The following is a 22,173-nucleotide window of genomic DNA, read 5'->3' on the forward strand; positions in this document are numbered from 1 at the left end:
CAACCTTTAATTTGGAGATTTCAGAGGCTAATGACTCTATCATCTTGGTCATTTTATCTATCTTGGGATTTGAAGATGATGAAGACTCCCCCCTCTGTCTCCTTTTATCAACATTACTCTTGAGCTTCTCTGCAACCATGATGTTTGATTCTACTTCCAAGGCTGCATCCTGCATATCAGCCAAAGTAGCACATCGCCTCTCCCTCAATAGTAGACAAAAGTCAGAATCAAAGGCACTGGCATAGGTGAGTTTAGCAGAGGTAGTGGCGGGTTTTACTTCAATGGTATCTTGCTGTACATGCGGTTAAACCTCTTATTAAAATCAGACAACAACTCACCATTTTCCCTCTTTAAGTTCCTAAACTCGGTTTAGTAGTAGAGTAGATCCTTCTTATCCCCCAATGCTTTAGGAATGCATCATCTAAAGCCTCAATATCTGCTATAGACCTTGGGGCTAGTTCTCTGAACCATTTTCTAGCCTCTCCATCTAGACTTTGGACAAAGACTCTCATCCATAAATCGTCTTCACTAATGTTCAGGTTATCAACATAGCTATAGAATGATTCAAGATGTTCCTCAGTTAAAAACCTTCAGTCCCAGTGAACTTAGGCCTATACTTCTGATATTTTCCAGTAGGCATGACATTTAAAGGAGTAGGCAGTACTAGAGGTCCATACCTAGCAGCTATGATTCTTTCCATCTTGGTAGGTGCTTGTGGTCTTGCCATAGCTGTGGTGGCTATAAGGGCACTGAAAATCTGAATGACAAGGGGTTGAGGAGTGATTGATAAGACTAAAGTGGTGTGATGGATAGGAGGACTGGCTTCCTTTAGGCTTGCAACGAAAGGAGAACCCAAAGAATAAGGAGCTTTATGAATCCCTGAGATTTTTTCTTCACTGCTAGTATTAGATGCTATACTCTCAACATGTATTTGTTCTATTACAGGATTTTCTTGAAGAGATATAGAATATTGTTTAGAGCTACATGAACCTGATGCTCCTTTCGGCAATGCCTTTCTTTCTTTGATGATTTTTTCAGGGTTAGATATTGGGTCAGTGTGTGGCTTTTGAGGATTTCTCCGAGTATGCCTCACAAACTGAGCCAAAACTATGAAGTGGAGTCACCAAGAGGTTCGTCTTCCAGTGGAGTCGCCAGATAGATAATTACAATCGAAAAAGTGCCCAGACTTTGTCTATCATCAAAGCTGGATCTGTGTCGTCTCCCAGGGAAGTTGAGCTTCAGTCTCCTCTCCCCGGAAATGGCGCCAATTATGTTATCACTTTAGGAAGCTCTCTTAGGTTGTAGCTCGGAGATGCCTGTTAACATATAAATCTTCAATATTGTTCTCTGAACTATTGGAATGGATGATGGTTTGGATCAAGTCAGATGACTGTTTCAACTCTGTTTTCAATCAAGACATGCATGAACACCCTCAGCTTTACAAGGCTTTAGACCACTAATGCTCAATAATTTATAGATTCAATGGATAGATGGAGAACACTGATTGTACCAGCAGATCCATACATAAACACATATGAATGGCTAGCTACAGGAAGTAAATGAAGCTTGCAAATCTAATTTATCAACGCAGAGATAAGATGACAGTGATCTGGCATTAGACACAGAAGAAAACATGAATAACCTATTCAAGTGCAAGCTTAGAAGATAAACGAAAATGGGAATTGAACATGTAATAGCAAAAGAAGCTTATATTGCTGGAATGAAGATGAGAAGCTAAAGGAGCAGAGTATCCACAGTCTCCAAAAGTTGAACCCCTTATCCTTCTAAATTTTAGTCGTTTATAGGCTTTTTTACAATGCTCCTGAGCTCTCAAAGGCTCGAAGTGTCTTAGTCTATCCTCTATGTCTTTTCAACGACTTGATGCCATGACTAGACACGCATGAGCTCAGAGGTTTCTTTTCTAACAGCAGAGTAACCACATTTTGGTAATTTGCTGCGCTGTCAGGGAGCTCGCTCGTGCCAGCGATGCTCCATGATCACTTCTGTTGGTTTTGGCTACATCGTGCTGTGGATTTTTATCCCTCCGGCCTCTGTCTGGATGAGTGCATTGGGCCTTTGAAATCCTTTAAATGGCTGCTTTCTGTTAACACGGAGAAATGCTGCAACACTGTGAAATTCTGCCAAAACACGGTTCATTTCGGACTTCAAAAGCCCTCAAATATGGTCTATTCCTCTATCGGGTCCGCCCTCAATCGCTATCGCAAGTCGCTTTAGCTTTGTTTCCAAGGTTTCCTTTCGTATTTTGAAATACGTTAAAAAACACTAAAAATTCTGAAAAAATGGCTTTGGCGGATCTGAAATATTATATATTTTCATTCCCAAACCCCTTTGGGTCTGGGTTTTATCACATCAGTGCTGTCCCTTTATATTTTGTTAAATAACAAAATATGCGAAAATACATTAACAAATGCCTTTCGGTGGATCTGAAAATCTATGCAATAATGCCTATATAGCCATCGGGTTTGGCTAATCGCATTGCACATATACATGTATAAAGGCCCCGCTCCATAATATTTCCCCGATTGCGATCCACCGATGCGATTGATCACAATCGCATATCACAATAACCCCGGGCCATTTGGTGAGCGCTCTGTTGTGTTGGCTGATTGCGATTCTGCGATGCAACGTGGGCCGTCGATCTGCGCGCTTGATCGACGGTCCACATTGACTCCGCCGATCGCCATCGCAAGTTCCACATAGTTTGCATCGATATCCATCGGTTGCCACCATCGAATGCGATCTGCCGACTGGATCTGGACCGTTGATCGGCCAGATTTGACGGCTGCTGTGCATTCATTTCTCAAGCCTCCGCTGCTCTGTTTTTTATTGCTTCCTTGGGTTTTTGCCTCCCGATAGTGTTTTTCTGCCTGTTTGAAGGTTTTTCTCTTGCGATTATTTCAATATTTTAAACGATTTTCAACGACTCAGAGAGTGTTTTGGATTTGTTTGGCACTGCACCTCAGGGGCTAACAGGTAGAACGGGAAATAGTCTCAGAAGAGCAATATGCCAAGTAAGGATAACGTTCTCTACTCTTTATCGAGTCTGCCAAGCCCTGGACACGATGCAAGAATAAAATCACTCTGAAGACTGTCTCAATCTGAAAGGGCTGAGCTCCAAACTCTGCAAGGATGATGTGCTGCGGCACTGTCAGTTTACACCTAATGATGCGGCAGAGAAGAAGAATTTGGACTCTCTCAGCTGAAGCCCAATCTGACTCAAGTAAAGATGGTCCCCAAATCTCTGAGCCATATAGAACAGTGGGACGAATCAAGGTGTCCATGAGGCTCATCTTGGACGAGATGTCCTGGAAGTGATGTTGAAAACACTGTCTCTCGAGAAGGGATAAGGATCCATATCCTTTGTTGATTCGAGGCTAAAGCTCTAGTTGAAAAATGAAGCGGGGACCTGAAAATTGCACCCCAAGTAAGTATACGTGCTGGTGATCTCAATCTCATCCCCTCTGAATAGAAAGTGAAGGTATGAGGTTTTCTTCACCCCATTGAAGATCATAACCTTGGTTTTACCCAAGTTGACCGTCAACTGTCGATGGTCATAGAATAGAGCTAAGACATCCAACTGCCTCTGTAATCCTTCTGGGGATGAGGAGAAGAGGACCACGTCGTCAGCAAAGAGTAGGATAGATATCAGAACCTAGTGAAGAAGACAACCATCAGTGACCTGGATATGCTCGTGTAGAAATGCTTTCAACTCATCAATATAGATCCCAAACAGGGTAGGGGACAGTGGACAAACCTGTTTAACCCCAATAATGCTTCGAATGAAATTAGACATCCCATGGGCTGTGTGAAGACAACCAAGAACGGACTCATATAGGCGCATAATAGCGGTCAATAGGGTTGCAGAAATGCCAATATCTTTGAGTCTCTGGAGCAAGGCCTCCCTCGGAACAGAGTCAAAATCTTTTGGAAAATCTACGAAACAATAATAGACTTTCAAAGAGCGGTGTCGTGCCTCCTCAATCATGGTGTGAAGGGTGAAAATGTGGTCAATGGTTTGATGATCCGATCGAAAACCTGCCTGTCCCCTAGCTCTGAGTTGTCTCTGCTCAAGGTCACTAGAGAGCTTCCTATGTAGAACAATAGCATACAACTTCGAGAACATGTGACCCACCATGATCGTTCTGTAGTTATTGGGATTTGAGTTGGAACTTGATTTGTGGATCAGATGGATGATGTGGTGTGCCCATGTTGGTGGAAAACCTTCACGAACTACATGGTTGAAGAGATCAACCAAGTAGCTAACCAAAGCACGAAAATCGTGCTTAAAGAACCCTGCTTGGTAGCCTTCCTCATCGGCTGCTTTGCTGTTGTTCATCACCCAAATTGCCTCTCTAATATCTCTGTCTAAGAATAGATAATAGGGAGAGGGTGGGGAGGTAACATGAATTTGGGCCTACCTGGGAATATCATAAAGGTTGGAAGTATGAGAGAACATGGCTGTAGGGTCGAGGTCAGGTGGAATAGGGGATCGTCGGGGAAGGATGGTACGCTAGAATTATTTAGGGGAATGGACAAGGAGAGCAGAAAGTTCTCGTTTTCTATGGGAGACAGAATCGTTTCTTGTGATGAAGGAGATGATGATAAGAAGCTTTGAGTTCGGAGTAGGAGGATTGAGAGTGGGTGAAAGCATATCGAAGTTCTCGATGTAGAGTCTTGCATTCATCATCGTACCATTTGTTCATGGGGCAAGATCCAACTTTAGGGGAGATGGAAGTGGAACGAGCAGAGTGGGGGAAGGATTTGAGTGCTGCTTCCCAAATGGCAGCTGAAAGACAGGTGTATTTAGTGGAGGCAAAGTCAAGCAAGGAGAACTGGGTTTTCGATGGGAGTATCTTGTGTAGGGTAGAGGAGAAAATGTCAGGGTCTCCTTCGTCAAATCGGAAGGTAGTTGGGGGTGGGCCCCGAGGGGAGGAATGGGGAGGAAGGGGAAGGTTAAGCCGGAGAGAGAAGGAAATAAGTGCATGATCAGCAAGGGGGATGGGGGAGACTAAGAAATGACGAATAAAAGGAAGCAAGTTATGGCTAGCGAGTACATAATCAACTACACTCCCACCCCCACCATATGGCCGGCAAGTGAAAAAGTGAGAGTCTGGGAAACAAGGGAGACCATTTAGAATCAACAACTCATGAGATTCCCCCAACTGCAATAGATGTTTACCATAAATTGTAACGAGCCCTAAAGCATCATCTAACATCTGGTGAAGCCCTACTGAATCTAGATCTATTCCCTGAGTACAAAATACATCCTCAGATCGGTCGTGGAGAGGGATTTGGAGATTTCTAGTGCGAGCATTGAAGTCACCTAGGAGGATGACTTCCCCAACAGCACAGTATCGGTTGATGTCAATGTACAAGTCTATAAAGGGATCCCCATTTGAGCCATTATGGATAGAAAATGGAGAAGAGGTTGGGGGGGAGTAACAAACTACAATGTAGATGTCCCTCGGAGGAGAGACTTCGACGCTAATCTGAATCCACATAAACCTGGCAAACTCATCTTCAGCTACCAAAGATACCCTGTTCCAGAGTGAGTCACTAGCCAAACAAGCAACTCCACCTGATCCTCTGACCCCTCCTGAGTTCCTTGTCTCCTACCTGCAAACTGAGATCCAATGGTAACCTGCAATATCTGGGAGGGGTCGAACAGGGCTCGCATGAGTCTCGGTCACGAAGAGGATGTCCGTTGATTCGAGAGCATCATAAAAGAGTCTCGACGATGACCAAAAAGATCGATTGCCATTCCAACAACGGATAGAAATTCCTGTACCTTGTCGCCTCCCTAAAGGGTGATGTAAATTCTAGTTATCTCCTAAAGAATGGTGCCTTGTACTCCTACATTGATATTGTGTTGTTTTTTCTGTAATTTTTATCTTTCCATTGATTAATGAGAATTTTAGTGTAGATGCATTGTTAGCTTATAAGCTATGTGCTTATAACATTTTGACACTATATTGTTTTTTGTGCAATTAATACTAGTGCAACCATTAAATTAAATGGCTAACAAATGCCAATAGGATTAATCCATAATAGGCATCAAACTCTTATTTCATTACACATCTCAAGTTTAAAAAAAAATATCATAAGAATTAAAAAAATCATGACTTTATTTAAAATAATAATAATAATTATTGACTATTGAGAAACACTTTCAGTAAAAATCACATCATGAATGTTTGGTTGATCTGTTTCGAACCATCTAGTGTGATTCATCTTTAGGATGAACGAGATGGAGAATCAGATCATGGTCTCAAATTAAATAAGGAGAGTGCATCGTGCGATGCAGAGAAGCTTAATTCTAATGGCTAGATTACAACGATTACTTTTGACCAAGAATACTTATTAATAAGGAACAATTTTTTAGAAAGAATTTTTTTTCTTTTTTGGGTAGGTAAGCACCCACGGGGGATTTGAACCAGTGACCTATCGCAAGGAGTGCCTTAATAGTGCACCCATTCACCCTCAATCCCAAGCCCCGTGTGCTATTTTTAGAAAGAATTATTATTATTATTCCTATTATATTATTTATTTTATTAATATATTTTTATATTATAAAAATAAGCTAAAAAAAGAAAGAAAAGACTAACCAATTCTAGGATAATAAAGAGGACAAAATTTAAAGAATAAAAACAGATTTAACAAGAACAAATCTAAAGAAATGAAAAAATCAAATAAAAATAAATTAAAATCAAAATTAATGAACAAATAATATATATATATATATATATATATATATATATATATAATCAAATGCCTAGTCAAAATGGATAAATGGAGAAGGTACTAAGAAATTTATGAATTAATTAGCTAATTTTAATAATAATAATAATAATAATTATTATTATTATTATTATTCGAATAATAGAAAATTATGAATAAAGAATAGTAAGGAAATATAGATGAGAATTTGAACCAAAAAATATATATATATATATATAACCTAAAAAATATAAAAATAAAAGTAAATAAATAAATATATATATTAAAAATGAAAGTGATAAATAAGAATAAAATAGATAAACAAATAAACAAATAAACAAATAAATAAATTAATAGAAATAATAAAAGTAAATAAATAAAAATATAAAAATAAGGTAAAGGAGAGAAAGAGAAATAAAAACTTCTTAGGAAGAAAGGGCAAGACCCAACAACTAAAATTTTTTCACCCATCATCTCTATTCAGATTACTTGGCCTCTTTTTAATCTCTATCACTTCCCTAAATGTTATGAAACTAGCTCAAGAAAAGATAGAAAAGATAGATCAACGCCTTAGAATTCAGCCTCTTCGAGGGGGCAACCTCCTTTACATTACATAAATGAACAATTCTTTGATGATTCAAATGACAAAACTTCCTTTCTATATATAGGAGTCTAAGGAGTCACAATATAATCCAGCCGACCTAACAATAATAATATAAAGCCACAAAAATAACAATAGAGGGATTCTATGGGGCACAGAAATAACAATATGGGGGTAATAGGGGCACAACAATATAAATAAGGGGTATAACTATAATAGTAATGGGGTAATCACTAGTATTATAGGGACCCAACATGCCCCTCTCCTTCAAAAAAGTGTTGTCCTCAACGCTTGAGTAATTCTGGATACTTCTGCATAAAATTCTCATCCTCCCATGTGGAATCTTCAGCGGATAAGTTCTTCCACTTGATAAGATACTCTTAAATTGATCGATTTTGTAGCTGTCGAGTTCTTGTTTCTGTGACTGCTTCCGGTTCCACTATAATTTCTCCTTCCTCGTCAAGTTCTGGCAATATTGTTTGAATTGGGAGCTTGTCACCTATAACCTTCTTTAAACATGAAACATGGAAAACTGGGTGCAATTGAGAAGCTGCAGGAAGCTCCAATTTGTATGCCATAGTACCAATCTTTTGCAACACCTTGTACGGACCATAATACTTTGGTGATAGTTTATTATCCTTCTTAGCTTGCTTTAGGGACATTTGCTTATATGGTTGTAGCCGTAGGAATACCCAATCACCTACATCAAAACTTCTTTCACTGCGATGTTGATTTGCGTGTTGTTTCATTCTATTTTGTGCCAACACGAGGTTATCCTTTAGGAGTTGGAGGACTTGTTGTTGATGTTCGATGTGATGTTCCACTGCTTGAACCTTAGAATTTTCTCTTAAATATGATGTGATGGATGGTGGTTGATACCCATAAAGTGCCATAAATGGGGTCATTTTTGTCGCTGTATGGAAGGAAGTGTTATACCACCATTTAGCCAGAGGCAACCATTTGACCCATTGTGTCTGTTTATCAGATACAAAGCAACGAAGATATCCTTACAAACATTTGTTTACTATCTTAGTTTGCCCATCAGATTGAGGATGATAAGATGAGCTATGAGCTAACTGAGTACCAAGACAAGAAAATAATTCTGTCCAAAAATTTCCAGTGAAAATGGGATCTCTGTCACTTACAATAATCTTTGGGTTTCCATGTAGCTTTTGAACTGTTTCCATAAATGCAGTAGAAACTGTACTGGCTTTAAATGGGTGTGATAATGCACCAAAGTGTGCATACTTGGTAAGTCTCTCAACTACCACCATGATGACACTCTTTCCCTCAGACTTGGGTAAACCTGTGATCAAATCCATTGAAACCTCCTCCCAACATTGGCTTGGAATGGATAAAGGTTGTAATAGACCCGATGTCTTAATTGTTTCAACTTTATTTTGTTGGCAAACCAAACATTCCGCCACAAGCTTTTGAATATCTGATTTAAGGCCATCCCAAAAAAATTCCTTCTTAACCCTGTGGTAAGTTTTTAAAAATCCTGAGTGCCCTCCTAAGGGAGAAGTGTGCAATTCGATAAGAATCTTTTGTTTTAGCTGGGAATTCTTACAGAGGTATAAGCGATCTTTGTACCATAACGAATCATTTTGCTAGCTAAATGTATCAGAAGTACTGGAATCTTGTTGTAGCTTTCGAATAAGTGCCCACACTTCTTCGTCATTCTTCCATTCCTCCCTTTCTTCGTTTATCCAATCTGGTTGGATAATAGAAATGGCACACAACAATGCTTCCACATCCTCATCCTTTCTTGAGAGTGCATCTGCCACCAAATTTTGCTTCCCTTTTTTGTAGATGATTTCAAAGTCATAACCCAACATCTTTGTGACCCACTTTTGTTGCTCTTCAGAGGATAATCTTTGTTCTAAAAAGTATTTAAGGCTATCATGATCTGTTTTTACCTTGAAGTGTCTTCCCATTAGGTAGGGTCGCCATTTCTTAAGTGCATGGAGTATTGCCAACATTTCCTTCTCATAAATAACTTTGCTTAAAAACTTTCCCTTGATTGGACAACTTTCAAAAGCAATGGGTCTTTCATCTTGCATTAGAACAGCACCAATTCCATTTCCTGAAGCATCACATTCCACAATAAAGGTTTTTGTGAAGTCCGGTGTAGCTAAGACCGGTGCTTGGCACATTGCCTCTTTAAGATGTTCAAAGGCCTTTGTTGCTTCCGGAGTCCATGAAAATGAATCTTTCTTCAATAATGTTGTTAGAGGCGCTGCTATTCTCCCATAATTCTTAACAAACTTGCGATAATACCCTGTCAACCCAAGAAATCTTCGCAGATGCTTTATGGATGTGGGGATTTTCCATTCCTTAATGGCTTTAATTTTGCTAGGGTCTACCTTAAATCCTTCATGAGATACAATATGACCCAAATATTCCACCTTCTGGACTCCAAAGAAACATTTGGATCTTTTTGCATATAATTGTTTCTCCTCCAATAGTTGTAGCACCCTGTCAACATGTTCAACATGATCCTTCCAAGACTTGCTGTAGATTAGTATATCATCAAAAAATACTAACACAAATTTTCTAAGGAATGGTTTGAAAATTGAATTCATCAAACCTTGAAATGTTGAAGGTGCATTGGTAAGGCCAAAAGGCATGACCAAAAATTCATAATGACCCCCATGAGTTATAAATGTCGTTTTTGGAATGTCTTCAATCTTCATTCTGATTCGATGATATCCCGAACGAAGATCCAACTTGGTGAAGTAAATTGATCCATGCAATTCATCCAGTAATTCATCAATGACAGGAATGGGGAACTTATCTTTAATAATGAGCTTGTTGAGCTCCCTATAATCCGGACACATGCGCCATGATCCATCTTTCTTGTGTACCAATACTACTGGAGCTGAGAAAGAACTTTGACTCGGTTGAATTATACCAGCCTCTAGCATTTCTGCAACCATACGTTCAATTTCACTTTTTTGGACATAGGGATATCTGTACGGCCTGATGTTTGGAGGAACACTTCCTGGAATCAGATGAATAGCATGATCATGATCACGCATAGGTGGGAGACTTTTGGGAGTCTCAAATACCTTGGAATGATTTTCCAGGACTTTTTGGAGATCTGGAGAAATAGATGATTCCAATGTGGAAACATCTAGCGAACATAATTGTGCAATTACACCTCTTTGCTCCTTTTTTAGAAGCTTAGTCATGCCATTAGAGCTGATTATCTTTCCTGGTTTCCCTGCAATACCCCTTAATTCAACTTCCTTTCCTTCCGTAGAAAATTTGATGAAAAGTTCTTGAAAATTAAAAGCTATTGTACCCAAGGATTGTAGCCATTGGACTCCTAGTACAACATCGGCACCTCCCATTGGAATGGAAAGCATTGGGCTAGTCAATACATATTCTCCCATGGATAGCTTGATATTATGGCACTTTCCAGAGCAATTTATTGTTCCTCCATTTGCAATCATCACTTGACACTCTGGTGTTGGATATAGGAAGCAATTCAATTCTTTTGCTACCCTACAATGATTAAAATTGTGGGTGCTTCCTGAATCAATCAACACTATTACCTTTTTCTTCTTGATTTGTCCTTCTATCTTGATGGTTTGAGGAGTGGTAATTCCCACCAATGCATTACAAGATATGGTCAGATTTATTTGTTCTTCATCTAGGCTTTGTTCCTGGAATATATCCTCTTCTTTTGACCTTTCTTGCTCCTTTTCTTCTTCCTTTTTACAATCTATGTAGAATAATTTCTTGTTGGTTTTCAAGCCTCTGTGGAAGATTTTTGAAGTTTCATGTTCCGGATTACCCACAGTTTCCAGTTCAGTCTGTCGACGTTTCAAACCCCAATGGGGGTCCATCATCAGGACAATTCTGAAAGATAGAAATGAAATGAATGAAAGATGATGAGAGAAGCAGCTAGGCACCTGGATATAAATACACCAAGGAACCCTAATATGAGAGCCGACACATGATTTTACTTTCTTGATATTATTTCTTGTTATTTATTTATAATTGAATTTATTAATTATTAATTTTTATATTAAATATTTAATTTATTTTATTATTTTTAGCCTTGATAAACCAACCATAAATTAATTAATTAATTAATTAATTAATCAATTAAATAAAATTAAATTTCTCTTTCTTATTTATTGAATCACCACACCATAGGTTAATTGGATCAATTACTCAATTAATAGTATTATTTTAGAATTTATAAATAATCAATTTTAATTTTTCATTTTTATTTTATCTTATTATTTTTATATTAGATTAATAAAATAAATCAAGTTAATTAATTTATTTTTATTTTTATTTTAGATTAAACCACCTTTTTATTAATACCTTATTCCCTATTCTATTTTACTTTTATTAATTAAATTTTATTTAAATTAATATTTAATTAAGCCTTTTTATATTATATTAATTAATTAATTTAATTATCTTATATTAATTATATTAATTAATTTTCATACCATATTCCCCTATTTTATTTTACTTTTGTTAATTAAATTTTATTTTTATTTTTATAAATTAATATTTTTATATTAATTTATTAATATTTTTATATTAATTTAATTAAGCCCTTAATTTAATTTCAATTTAATTAAGCCCTTAATTTAATTTAATTTAATTAATATAATATAATTAATTAAATTAAATTAAATTAATATAATTAATTAAATAAAATTAAATTAAATTAAAAGACTAATTATATTTTATTTTTATTTTTACAAATTAATATTTTTAAATTAATTTATTAATATTTTTATATTAATTTAATTAAGCCCTTAATTTCTTCTCAGCACACTTATGACATTTTGTGTATTTGCTATCACAATTGTAACAAAGCCCTTTTGCTCTTTTTTTTTTTCCAATTGTTATGGTGTCAACCTTGTAGGTTGTGGAAGAATAGGGGCAACAACACTTCCGTCTTTATAGTTGTGAGTGGTATGCTTCCTAGTTGCCATAATTTTGCTTTCCATTTTTCTTGCTAACCTGAATGCCTTCTCTAATGAATCAGGTTCCCAAAGGCGAACATCATGTTGGATATTATCCTTTAAAGACCCTATGAACACATCAATCCTATGCTCCTCTGGAATATCTTTTACCCTTATGTTCAATTTTTGGAACTTCTCAATATGCTCCATTATTGAACCCTTTTGTTTGAGACTTATCAATTGGCTAAAAGAAGTGTTGCTTTTTGTATCCTCATAATGTGCTATCAATTCTTCCGTAAAAATTGCCCAAGTGATAAATTGTTTACGAGAACAAAGCCATTGATACTATACAAACTGATTTGCTTCCAAATATACAGTTGCCATACGTACCTTTTGTGCGTTTTGCACATTATTGAGATCGAAGAATTGCTCCATCTGTAATATCCATGTGGCAGGATCCTTGCCATCAAACTTCCTCATATCGATTTTTGGAATATGGTGATTCTTCGATCCAACATTAGCGTCTATGGAATCATGATTAACATTTCTTTTGTTCTCATCATGAGTTTCCTTTACTAACTTTTCACCATTAGTAAGTATTTCTTGTAGAAAATTTGTCAAATCTGTTTTCAAATCTGCCATGCCTGTCTTCAAATTTGTGTTCAAATCTATCTTCAAATTGTCCATCTTAGCTTCCATGCCATTCATCTTAGCTTCCACGCCATTTATCTTAGCTTCCACGCCATTTATCTTAGCATCTGTTAACTTTTGTGAGCGTGACATTTGTTGCACTTGTTCTTGTAATTTTGATATATCATGTAGCATTTCTTCCTCTTTTTCATGAGTCATGCTAGAGCTTTCAGGTTCCTTACTAGGTGTTTACATTTTATTTCCTTGGGGCATCAGTTACTGATAATAATGCTCTACTATGCCCTTTGAATTCCTTCAAAATAAATTTTCAAACCAAGCTTAAGCAAAAATTTAAAAAAATCTACACACCTTTTTTCACTTTGTAGGACCTCGATATTGCCTCTGATGTATCTTTGTACTTTCCAATCATTTAGTTCTGAATTTGTGACCTGTAGTAGCTCTTTGTGTCCTCTTTCCAATGCCACCAGTCTAATCCAAATTGGATTCTCCAAGAAAGAGTTATGCACAATCTCCCAAGATGACCTGATTATAGACCTTTCCCGAAGAGCGAAGTTGTATGAAGTGCCACGTGTACAATTTTCAATATTTGGTTCTGCAAAAAGATATACAAGAAACTACAGTCCGTCCTCTTTCTGTACCTTCTTACGAAATTTCAATCTGATTCCCAGAGAGAAAGTTATGATAATTTTCCCCAAGTCACCTGTTTTGAATGTAATTCAGGAGTCTGCAAAAAGACCAACTTCCTCAGATCATATCTCTGAAAATATCGCGCGAAAAGCTCTGAAATTCGGATCCAAGGTTTAGCGCAATTTCTTCTCAAATGGGTTTTTTTTGCGACTTCTGAAACGTCACAGAAAAAAAGTTATAGCGAAAATGACACGATGACCTATTTAGAGCAGCGAAACCCTAGAATCCAAAGCTCTGATACCAAATGTTATGAAACCTGCTCAAGAAAAGATAGAAAAGATAGATCAACGCCTTAGAATTCAGCCTCTTCGAGGGGGCAACCTCCTTTACATTACATAAATGAACAATTCTTTGATGATTCAAATGACAAAACCTCCTTTCTATATATAGGAGTCTAAGGAGTCACAATATAATCTAGCCGACCTAACAATAATAATATAAAGCCACAAAAATAACAATAGAGGGATTCTATGGGGCACAAAAATAACAATATGGGGGTAATAGGGGCACAACAATATAAATAAGGGGTATAACTATAATAGTAATGGGGTAATCACTAGTATTATAGGGACCCAACACTAAACTTGCGGTGATGAAATTAATCAATCCTAGCAATGACCCGGGCTTCTTCAATGCAGATATCATGTTTTGTCTTCTCTGCATGTTCTGCCAATGTTGATGAGCAGGTCCTCCCATATTTGATGTCGGCTGCATGCTCATGGATCATTTGACTTATTGAGTGGTTAGTTTCACCAACTTCGGGTGTCCCGCAAGAGCATGAGATTACATAAACACCTTTCATATTCTTAGGGTCCACAAGGTATTTTACTGATCTAAGGGAACTATGAATTGTGTATCGGCCTAAAGGTTGATTAAACCTTATGCTTCCTAAGAATCCTACCAATCTTATCAATGGTTCCTTCGATAAATGGAAGATGCACTCGTGAAGCCTAATTTTTGGGATCTTTTTAAACCTTAGGATCTTTGTCAGCTTTAAGGAAAGCTTTGAGACACTGGCACCTATTATATCCATTATTTTTTAAAACATTAAGGAGATGTGTTCTCTCAACATTAAAGTGGTTTTCATTAGAAACTCTTAACGCATGAGTAGCTAAAGTGTTGAGAACACCCATCTTTTGAGCAGGGAAATGATGATACTTAGCATGAAGATATTGTTCCATGTGAGTTTTCTTTACAAATACCTGGTGGTAGAAAGAAACATCTTCCTTTTTGGAAATAAAAACGTCAAAGAAAGCAAGACTCCCATTGATTTCACATTCCATAGTGAACTTTATGGAGCTAGATTTATGGTTAAGATGTTGGAGAAAGAGATCTATTTTTTCCTGACCATGGGGCCAGATGTCGCAAGTGTCATCCACAAATATCTTCCATAACTTTGGCTTGAAATGAGTTGAGGCCAAAGCTCTAGATTCAAACTCCTCCATGAACAAATTGGCCACGATAGGAAAAGGGGGGAACCCATGGCGACGCCACAAGTTTGTTCATAAAATTCCCCTTCAAAGCTAAAGACAATAGAGGTGAGACGAATTTCAACCAATTTAGTAGTATCCAGATCAATCAATTTCAACCAATTTATTATTAATGATAAAATTAATTAATATACAAGTTAAACATATATACATTAAAAAAAATGTAACAAGATTCTTAACTGTGGAGATTCACCCCCACTTTATTATGGAGTTTCTTAATCTACAAGTAGACTTTGTTACAATCCCATGGGCCAATACCATAACTTATCAATACCAGATGCCCAAAAAGACATAACTCATCTCATATGACACTTATTCATATGAAATTGTTGAATTAATGAATTTAATTAAAAGGGCAAAAAAAACATAAATACTTTGGAAATAAATCTCAACTTTTGATTTGTATATTATTATGAATATTCTATAAAAATTAAATCTCTACCACACACTTAATAAATATTGATAATTAAATTAAAATTATGGAAGCCCTATTTCAAAATAAACATTACTATCAACATAATTAAAATAGATTTAGTTAAACCAAATATGTCAATATTATATAAATTATTTAATTAAATATATAATAACTTGTATCTCTGATTGTTATGTAGGAAGGAGAGGCATTATTGTGTGAATACAAGCATTATAAATAAACAGTGCTACATATTAGCTAGTCCCCTTATCGTTTAGTTTAAATATAACCAAATTAAAATAGTTTAGTTTAAATATATGATATTGTTAAATATGTTATTTTTTATTATTAATCTGTATTATATACCTGCTCATGGCCATGAAATCGATCCTAACATTCATTAACTTTAGAATAGGTGTGAACTAAAGAGTTGAAAATTTATATTTTTCTAAAATTATGATGATAGTATATTTGACAATTTTTAAATGAAAAGTTAATCAAGACAAAAATATAAGAAAGATAGGTTATATATTTGAAATTGGTTTAAAGATAATAAAGACAAAAATGTAAGAAAGATAGGTTATATTTTTGAAATTGGTTTAAAGATAATAATTTGGGTGGTAACTAATGAGTTTAATTCTCACTTCACTTGGATTCTATTCCTAACATTCATTAACTTTAGAATAAGTGTGAACTAAAGAGTTGAGAATTTATATTTATCTAAAATTACCATGATAATATATTTGGCAATTTTTAAATGCAAAGTTAATCAAGACAAAAATGTAAGACATATAGGTTATATATTTGAAATTGGTTTAAAGATAATAATTTGGGTGGTAGCTAACGAGTTTAATTCTCACTTCACTTAGATTCTATTCTCTAGAGTATACATAATTTCATTAAAAGTAATATGAGCTCACTTGGATTCTATTCTCTGGATTATACATAATTTCATTAAAATTAATACGAGTGATAATCAAAACAGAGATTAGTTTTGTTAAAAATATTATTAGGCCTTTGATCTTGAAGTGAGACCCAAAATTACTTTTTGATTGGCTAAGAATTCTTCTTCCTCAAATGAAAAGAAACCCTGTAAATCATTAGTAAGTTATTTCAAATAACAAGATTTCCCCTAAATAATGATAATAACTATATTAACTAAAATTTACAAATAACTATTTTCATTACTTATTAACAACTAAATATAATGTTTGAAAAAGAAAAGAAAAAAAGTATATCATTTTAATAATAATTAAAAATATTTTGAAAAGTGATATATATCCGTAATAGAGTAAATGCTCTCTGTATATCCTTTGTTATTTAGTCTACTAAAAGGAAAAATATAACATTATGGATGAATAAAAAGATAAATAAAAGTTAAGCATTAAAAAAAATACAACATTTATAATAAATTCTTTTTCTAAATATATTTGATTTTTAATAAAAAAATTGAAATGTAAAAAATTACAATAATAAAAATAATTAATTATAAATTTAATGTTTAAATATCACTCATCAAAATCAAAATTAAGTGTAATTCATAATTCTAGAAAAATAGTAAAGTAACAAACAAAAGAAAATCGAAATTCCAAGCATAATCAAAATATTTCACCAGAAAACTAATTATGAAACTACCACGATGTAAACTTCTAAAAAATTAATAAAAGTTTTAGGCTTAAAAAAATATTGAAATAATTCTTAATATCCATTAAATTTGAAGGTTACCATATATAGGACAAGCTTGGATATTTTTAATACAAAAACTTGAGGAGTAAAAATATTTCTTAATGATATTTAAAATTGTGTGGCACCAAATTCCATCCTTTATTGAAAATTTTCCAATTTAAAATACAATGGGCAGCATTGATGTTATGCTTTGCATTCCATAATCCCGTGCTCAGATTATTTTGTCGTTGTCAAAATTTAAAACAAGAGTAAATTGCAAAACCGTGCATTGATCTTCATTTTTTTCTGTTTGGTATGTTTGGACATATTGGGGTCCAATTCAAACATTGGAGAATTGAAATATTTAGTATGTGGGTTGACTCATCTGTTTTTTGGTCTTTGACTCATAAACCCATGTGACTGGTTTATTATTTCTTCTCAATAGTACCAAATCAAATTATGGCGAGCATGAATATCACATATAAATCACGACCAAGCTATGACTCATGAAAAAAAGACATGGTATGTGGAACTATGTGATTGGAGGAAAAAAGCTATGGGGCAGGTTTCATATATAAATAAGTCTAATATATATTGCAGGACCATATTTTATGATGGGACATTTGTACTTTTTGGCTCATTAATCCATGCATTGAGCAATAACATGTTCATTCTCATAGCCAATCAGAGTTCATCAAAATTTTAAAGTATCGGTTGAATTTATTTGGATTGTTGATCTTGGGAATATTTTAGAATTTTGAAGAACATATCACTTCCCATGGGTAGATCCACTTGAAGGGATCACTTCCCACCGGTCTAACTAAGGAGCCTAACCAAAAACAAATTTATCTAGATTGTTGATTTTGGGAATATGTCAAAATTTTAAAGTGTTAATTGAATTTATTTGGATTGTTGATTTTGTGAATATTTTAGAATTTTGAAGAGCATATCACTTCCCATGGGAAGATCCACTTGAAGGGATCACTTCCCACTGGTTTAACTAAGGAGCCTAACAAAAAATAAAAGCCCAGGCAGATCCACTTGAAGGCATCGTTTCCAAGGGCTCAACCATGGAGAACCCTAACCTCTCAATAGCTAGGTGCTTTAACTACGAGGACTTGACCAATTGAGCTAACCCTCCAAACTTTCCTAAACATAATCTAATGACGTTGTGTAAACGTTATATGTTTTGGAGTTTTTTTTATGAGAATCCAACCAAAAACGTATTGGTGAAATCAATATTTGTTGTTTAAAATCTGTTTTCGACTACATATATGGATTTAGCACCATGAAAACACACTTGGGCACTCATATTGTGGTGAGTTCACAACTTAAACTTGTGATTCCAATAATTTCCTCTAGGATTTTGGGCAAACAAGACTAGAAAATCATCCAAAACATATAACATATAGACTACGACTGATTGAATTGCAAATTTTAGAATATTTAGAATTTATTGATGTTGTAATGTGATGATTAACATTTTGACTAAGTCAAATTACATAAATAAAAATAAAAAGTTAAATTAAATAAAAAGATTAATGTAATATAAACATGTTAACTCAGTATAAGAAATGGAATTACAAATTATGTTTTTGTGGTTTTGTTTAATTTATTTATGAAAGTATATTGCAGTTTGAATCATTTACCAAACACCTCTTGAAACCTACCCCACAGATAACTTCCCACCATTTACAAAGAAGAGTCATGTCATTAAAGTGTTTATTTAAGTGGATAGATTTACAAATTATGTTTTTGTGGTTTTGTTTAATTTATTTAAGAAAGTATATCGCAGTTTGAATCATTTACCAAACGCCTCTTGAAACCTACCCCACAGATAACTTCCCACCATTTGCGAAGAAGAGTCATCTCATTAAAGAGTTGGTGCAGATGCTTAAAACTCTGTGTTGTGTTGTGTTGGTACCGTGTGAAATTTGTTGTTTAATATTTACATTGAACTTGTGTTTTGTGTAACAACCACAAAAGCTTTGGTTTGTGAAAAATAAATCACCACAAAAGCTTTGGTTTGCGAAAAATAAATCACAACCAAGCTATGACTCACGAAAAAAAGACATAGTATGTGGAATTATGTAATGGGAGGAAAAAAACTATGCAACATGTTTCATATATAAATAAGTCTAATATATATTGCAGGACCATATTTTATGATGGGACATTTGTATTTTTTGGCTCGTTAATCCATGCATTGAGCAATAACATGTTCATTCTCATAGCCAATCAAACTACAGAAAAATAAATTAAAATAATGTCAAAATATAATAAACTTCAATATATAAAGTTAAACGATAGAAATCTGAGAAATATTTAAATCAACCCCAAAATAATATGAATTTCACCATAAACTTAATGCAATATCCTCCACTTACAACAAAAATAATAATGAAACCCTATACCAACTAAACCCTAAAACACCCTTTAAATTAATAACCAACAAAACATGTTTACCCCCACTTCGTTCTACAGTTCTCAACACGAAACCAACCTACAACACTAAACCAACCTACTTAACTAGCATTGGCATATTATTGATAATGCCCTCCAAAAAAATCCAAGCGACCTTATTCCATCATTTACGAAGGATAAATGCATTGAATTCAAACACTATTGATGAAGTGTATTTAGAATTCAAGTGAGTGTTTGAATCATAAATTTATAGATGATCTAAGCGTATGCAATTCAAATGAATGATATACAAACAAAAAATTTATAGGACGCTAATTGAGATTTGTATATGTATTTTTAAACTAAAGTTTTGTTTTATATTAATATAAATAAATTATTCACAGTTTTAATAAAAGTGTGTTGCAATGAAGGTTGGCTGATTTAGGGAAAAATACTAGTAATTATAGAAGGTTGATAGCTCACATTTAAGGTATAATAACAATAAATTATGAGTTGCAATCTAAGTACAGATAATTAAAAAGCAAATATTATGTATCAGAAGGAGTTTGGTCACGATTATCTAGGAGAAAGACTCCAATTAGGAATCAAGGATTAACATTTATCTATCACATACATTCCCAAGTATTGATGAGAGACTCTAAAGTATTTAGCTCTTTAAAAATGGCCATGGCCAATGTTTAACATTGTTTGTCATTCTAGGATGTCACTAGGCCAACTCTTGGGATCATTTCTCTCATGCACTTTTTTTTGCCACCTAGTGGTGGAGCTCACTATCATCTTTGTGGGATCATGTTGATGTGGGTCAAGAGGGCTTATGTGACTCCTTGTTTGCGCTATAGGGGACTCCACCCTAAAAGTTTAAAATCAGTTGGAGGCGGCCCATCTTCATTCTTACTTTTTGCATCTACTTTATGTTTTGCATAGATAAGTTGGCACAAGTTTGTATGTCATCATATTGGTGGAAACATTTTGATAGGATTGCTTAAAAGCAACATCGATACACTTCTTTTGAAGCCAATATATAATGCTGACTCCAACAAACATCCAAGTAAAATGGAATTCAATTGCCTAAGGTACTGGGTCATTAGATAAAGTTCCTCTCTAAAATATGTTGTGGATGTACTATTAGTATAGAGATATAACCTAGTGCAATGTGAACTTGGCTAAGGGATAGAGTCATAACAAGCTCCTAAGAATCTATGCTTGCCCACACTATGGATAACATAGGTTCCACACAACCAGATTTCATTAAAATGCAACCCATAATGAAACACCATTTAAAAAAAACTCAAACCACCAATTTTGTGCACAAAATATGGGCTTGAAGGTAAGTTTTCATAATAGAAAACCCTCAAAACCCCTTGGGGTGCCACAAGGCCCTAGTGCATTTTGTAGAAGCCATTTTATTTCTTCTTGCCCATAGATAATTTTTGAAGGCCTTTTCAACCTTGCTTGCACTACTACTCAACAAGAAGGGTAATGCACAAGCATTATGACCGAAATTGTTGTATTGTATTTGAAGCTTAGCAAAAAATTCCTAAAGATTTTGTAATCCACTTGTTTATTTTTTCCACCCTCTGAACCACCACCTCCCAAGACCTTTTCAAAAATGCTTTAAAAAAACGAAAAATATATCCAAGAATTTAAACTAACCAAACTTATTACATTAAATTTTATTAAAAGAATTTGAAGGATAGAACATTAACTCTTATTGTAACATTGTGTTATATTATTAAACCTAAAAGCAACACATAAAGTGTTTACAACAACTTTTGCCATTGAATACTCATCCCCACATCAACCTTTGTGGGGAATTATAATTTGACTATCACATTTATAAAAGTATTGAGGACCAAGTTAATCTCGATAATGTAAAGAACAATGTTACCAACTTAATGAGAATTGTAATCTCAAAGCGATAATTCTAGCCTTAAAAAAACCTTATTTTTGCATAAAAAACTAAAAAAACCCCCTAAAAGCAAATAGTGGTGATGTTGCATCACTCATTTTTCAGGGTTAAAATTTGAAGATGTTTCAGCCATGGCATTAAAAATAAAAATTATGATCATGGGAAGCCTTAAAATTCCAATAATTTTCAACCATGACATTAACAATCAAATAGCATGACTTCCAAAAACCTTAAAATTCTTACATTTTTCAGCAATTAAATCAAAACAACATATCACGAATACAAAAAAACCTTAAAATTTCAACTTTTTTCAACCATCACATTCTAAATCAAATATCATAACTAGAAAAGATCTTAAAAGTTGACGCATAGTTCAAAGAGTAATTCTATAGAAAGCAAAATTTTAAAGGATGAAATTATAGTTCTTTTGAGATCTTAACCTAAGATATCTTGACCCATTTTCACTCGAGCACTAATATCTTAGTCTAAGACATTTTGACCCATATTTTTTTAACTATGGCTTATAAAGTCATCATTAGTGTACACAAAATCATGAAAAATCACTCTTAAAAAATGTTGTAACACAATTTGAATAAAATTTTAAATTAAAAATATAAAAAATTATTAACTTATTTTTTAACCACTTAAATAATTACCTC

This window comes from Pinus tabuliformis, chromosome 8 (assembly GCF_031772625.1).
Source record: "Pinus tabuliformis cultivar Carrire ecotype Pingquan chromosome 8, CPIR1, whole genome shotgun sequence".
In the NCBI taxonomy this organism is placed as follows: Eukaryota; Viridiplantae; Streptophyta; class Pinopsida; order Pinales; family Pinaceae; genus Pinus; species Pinus tabuliformis.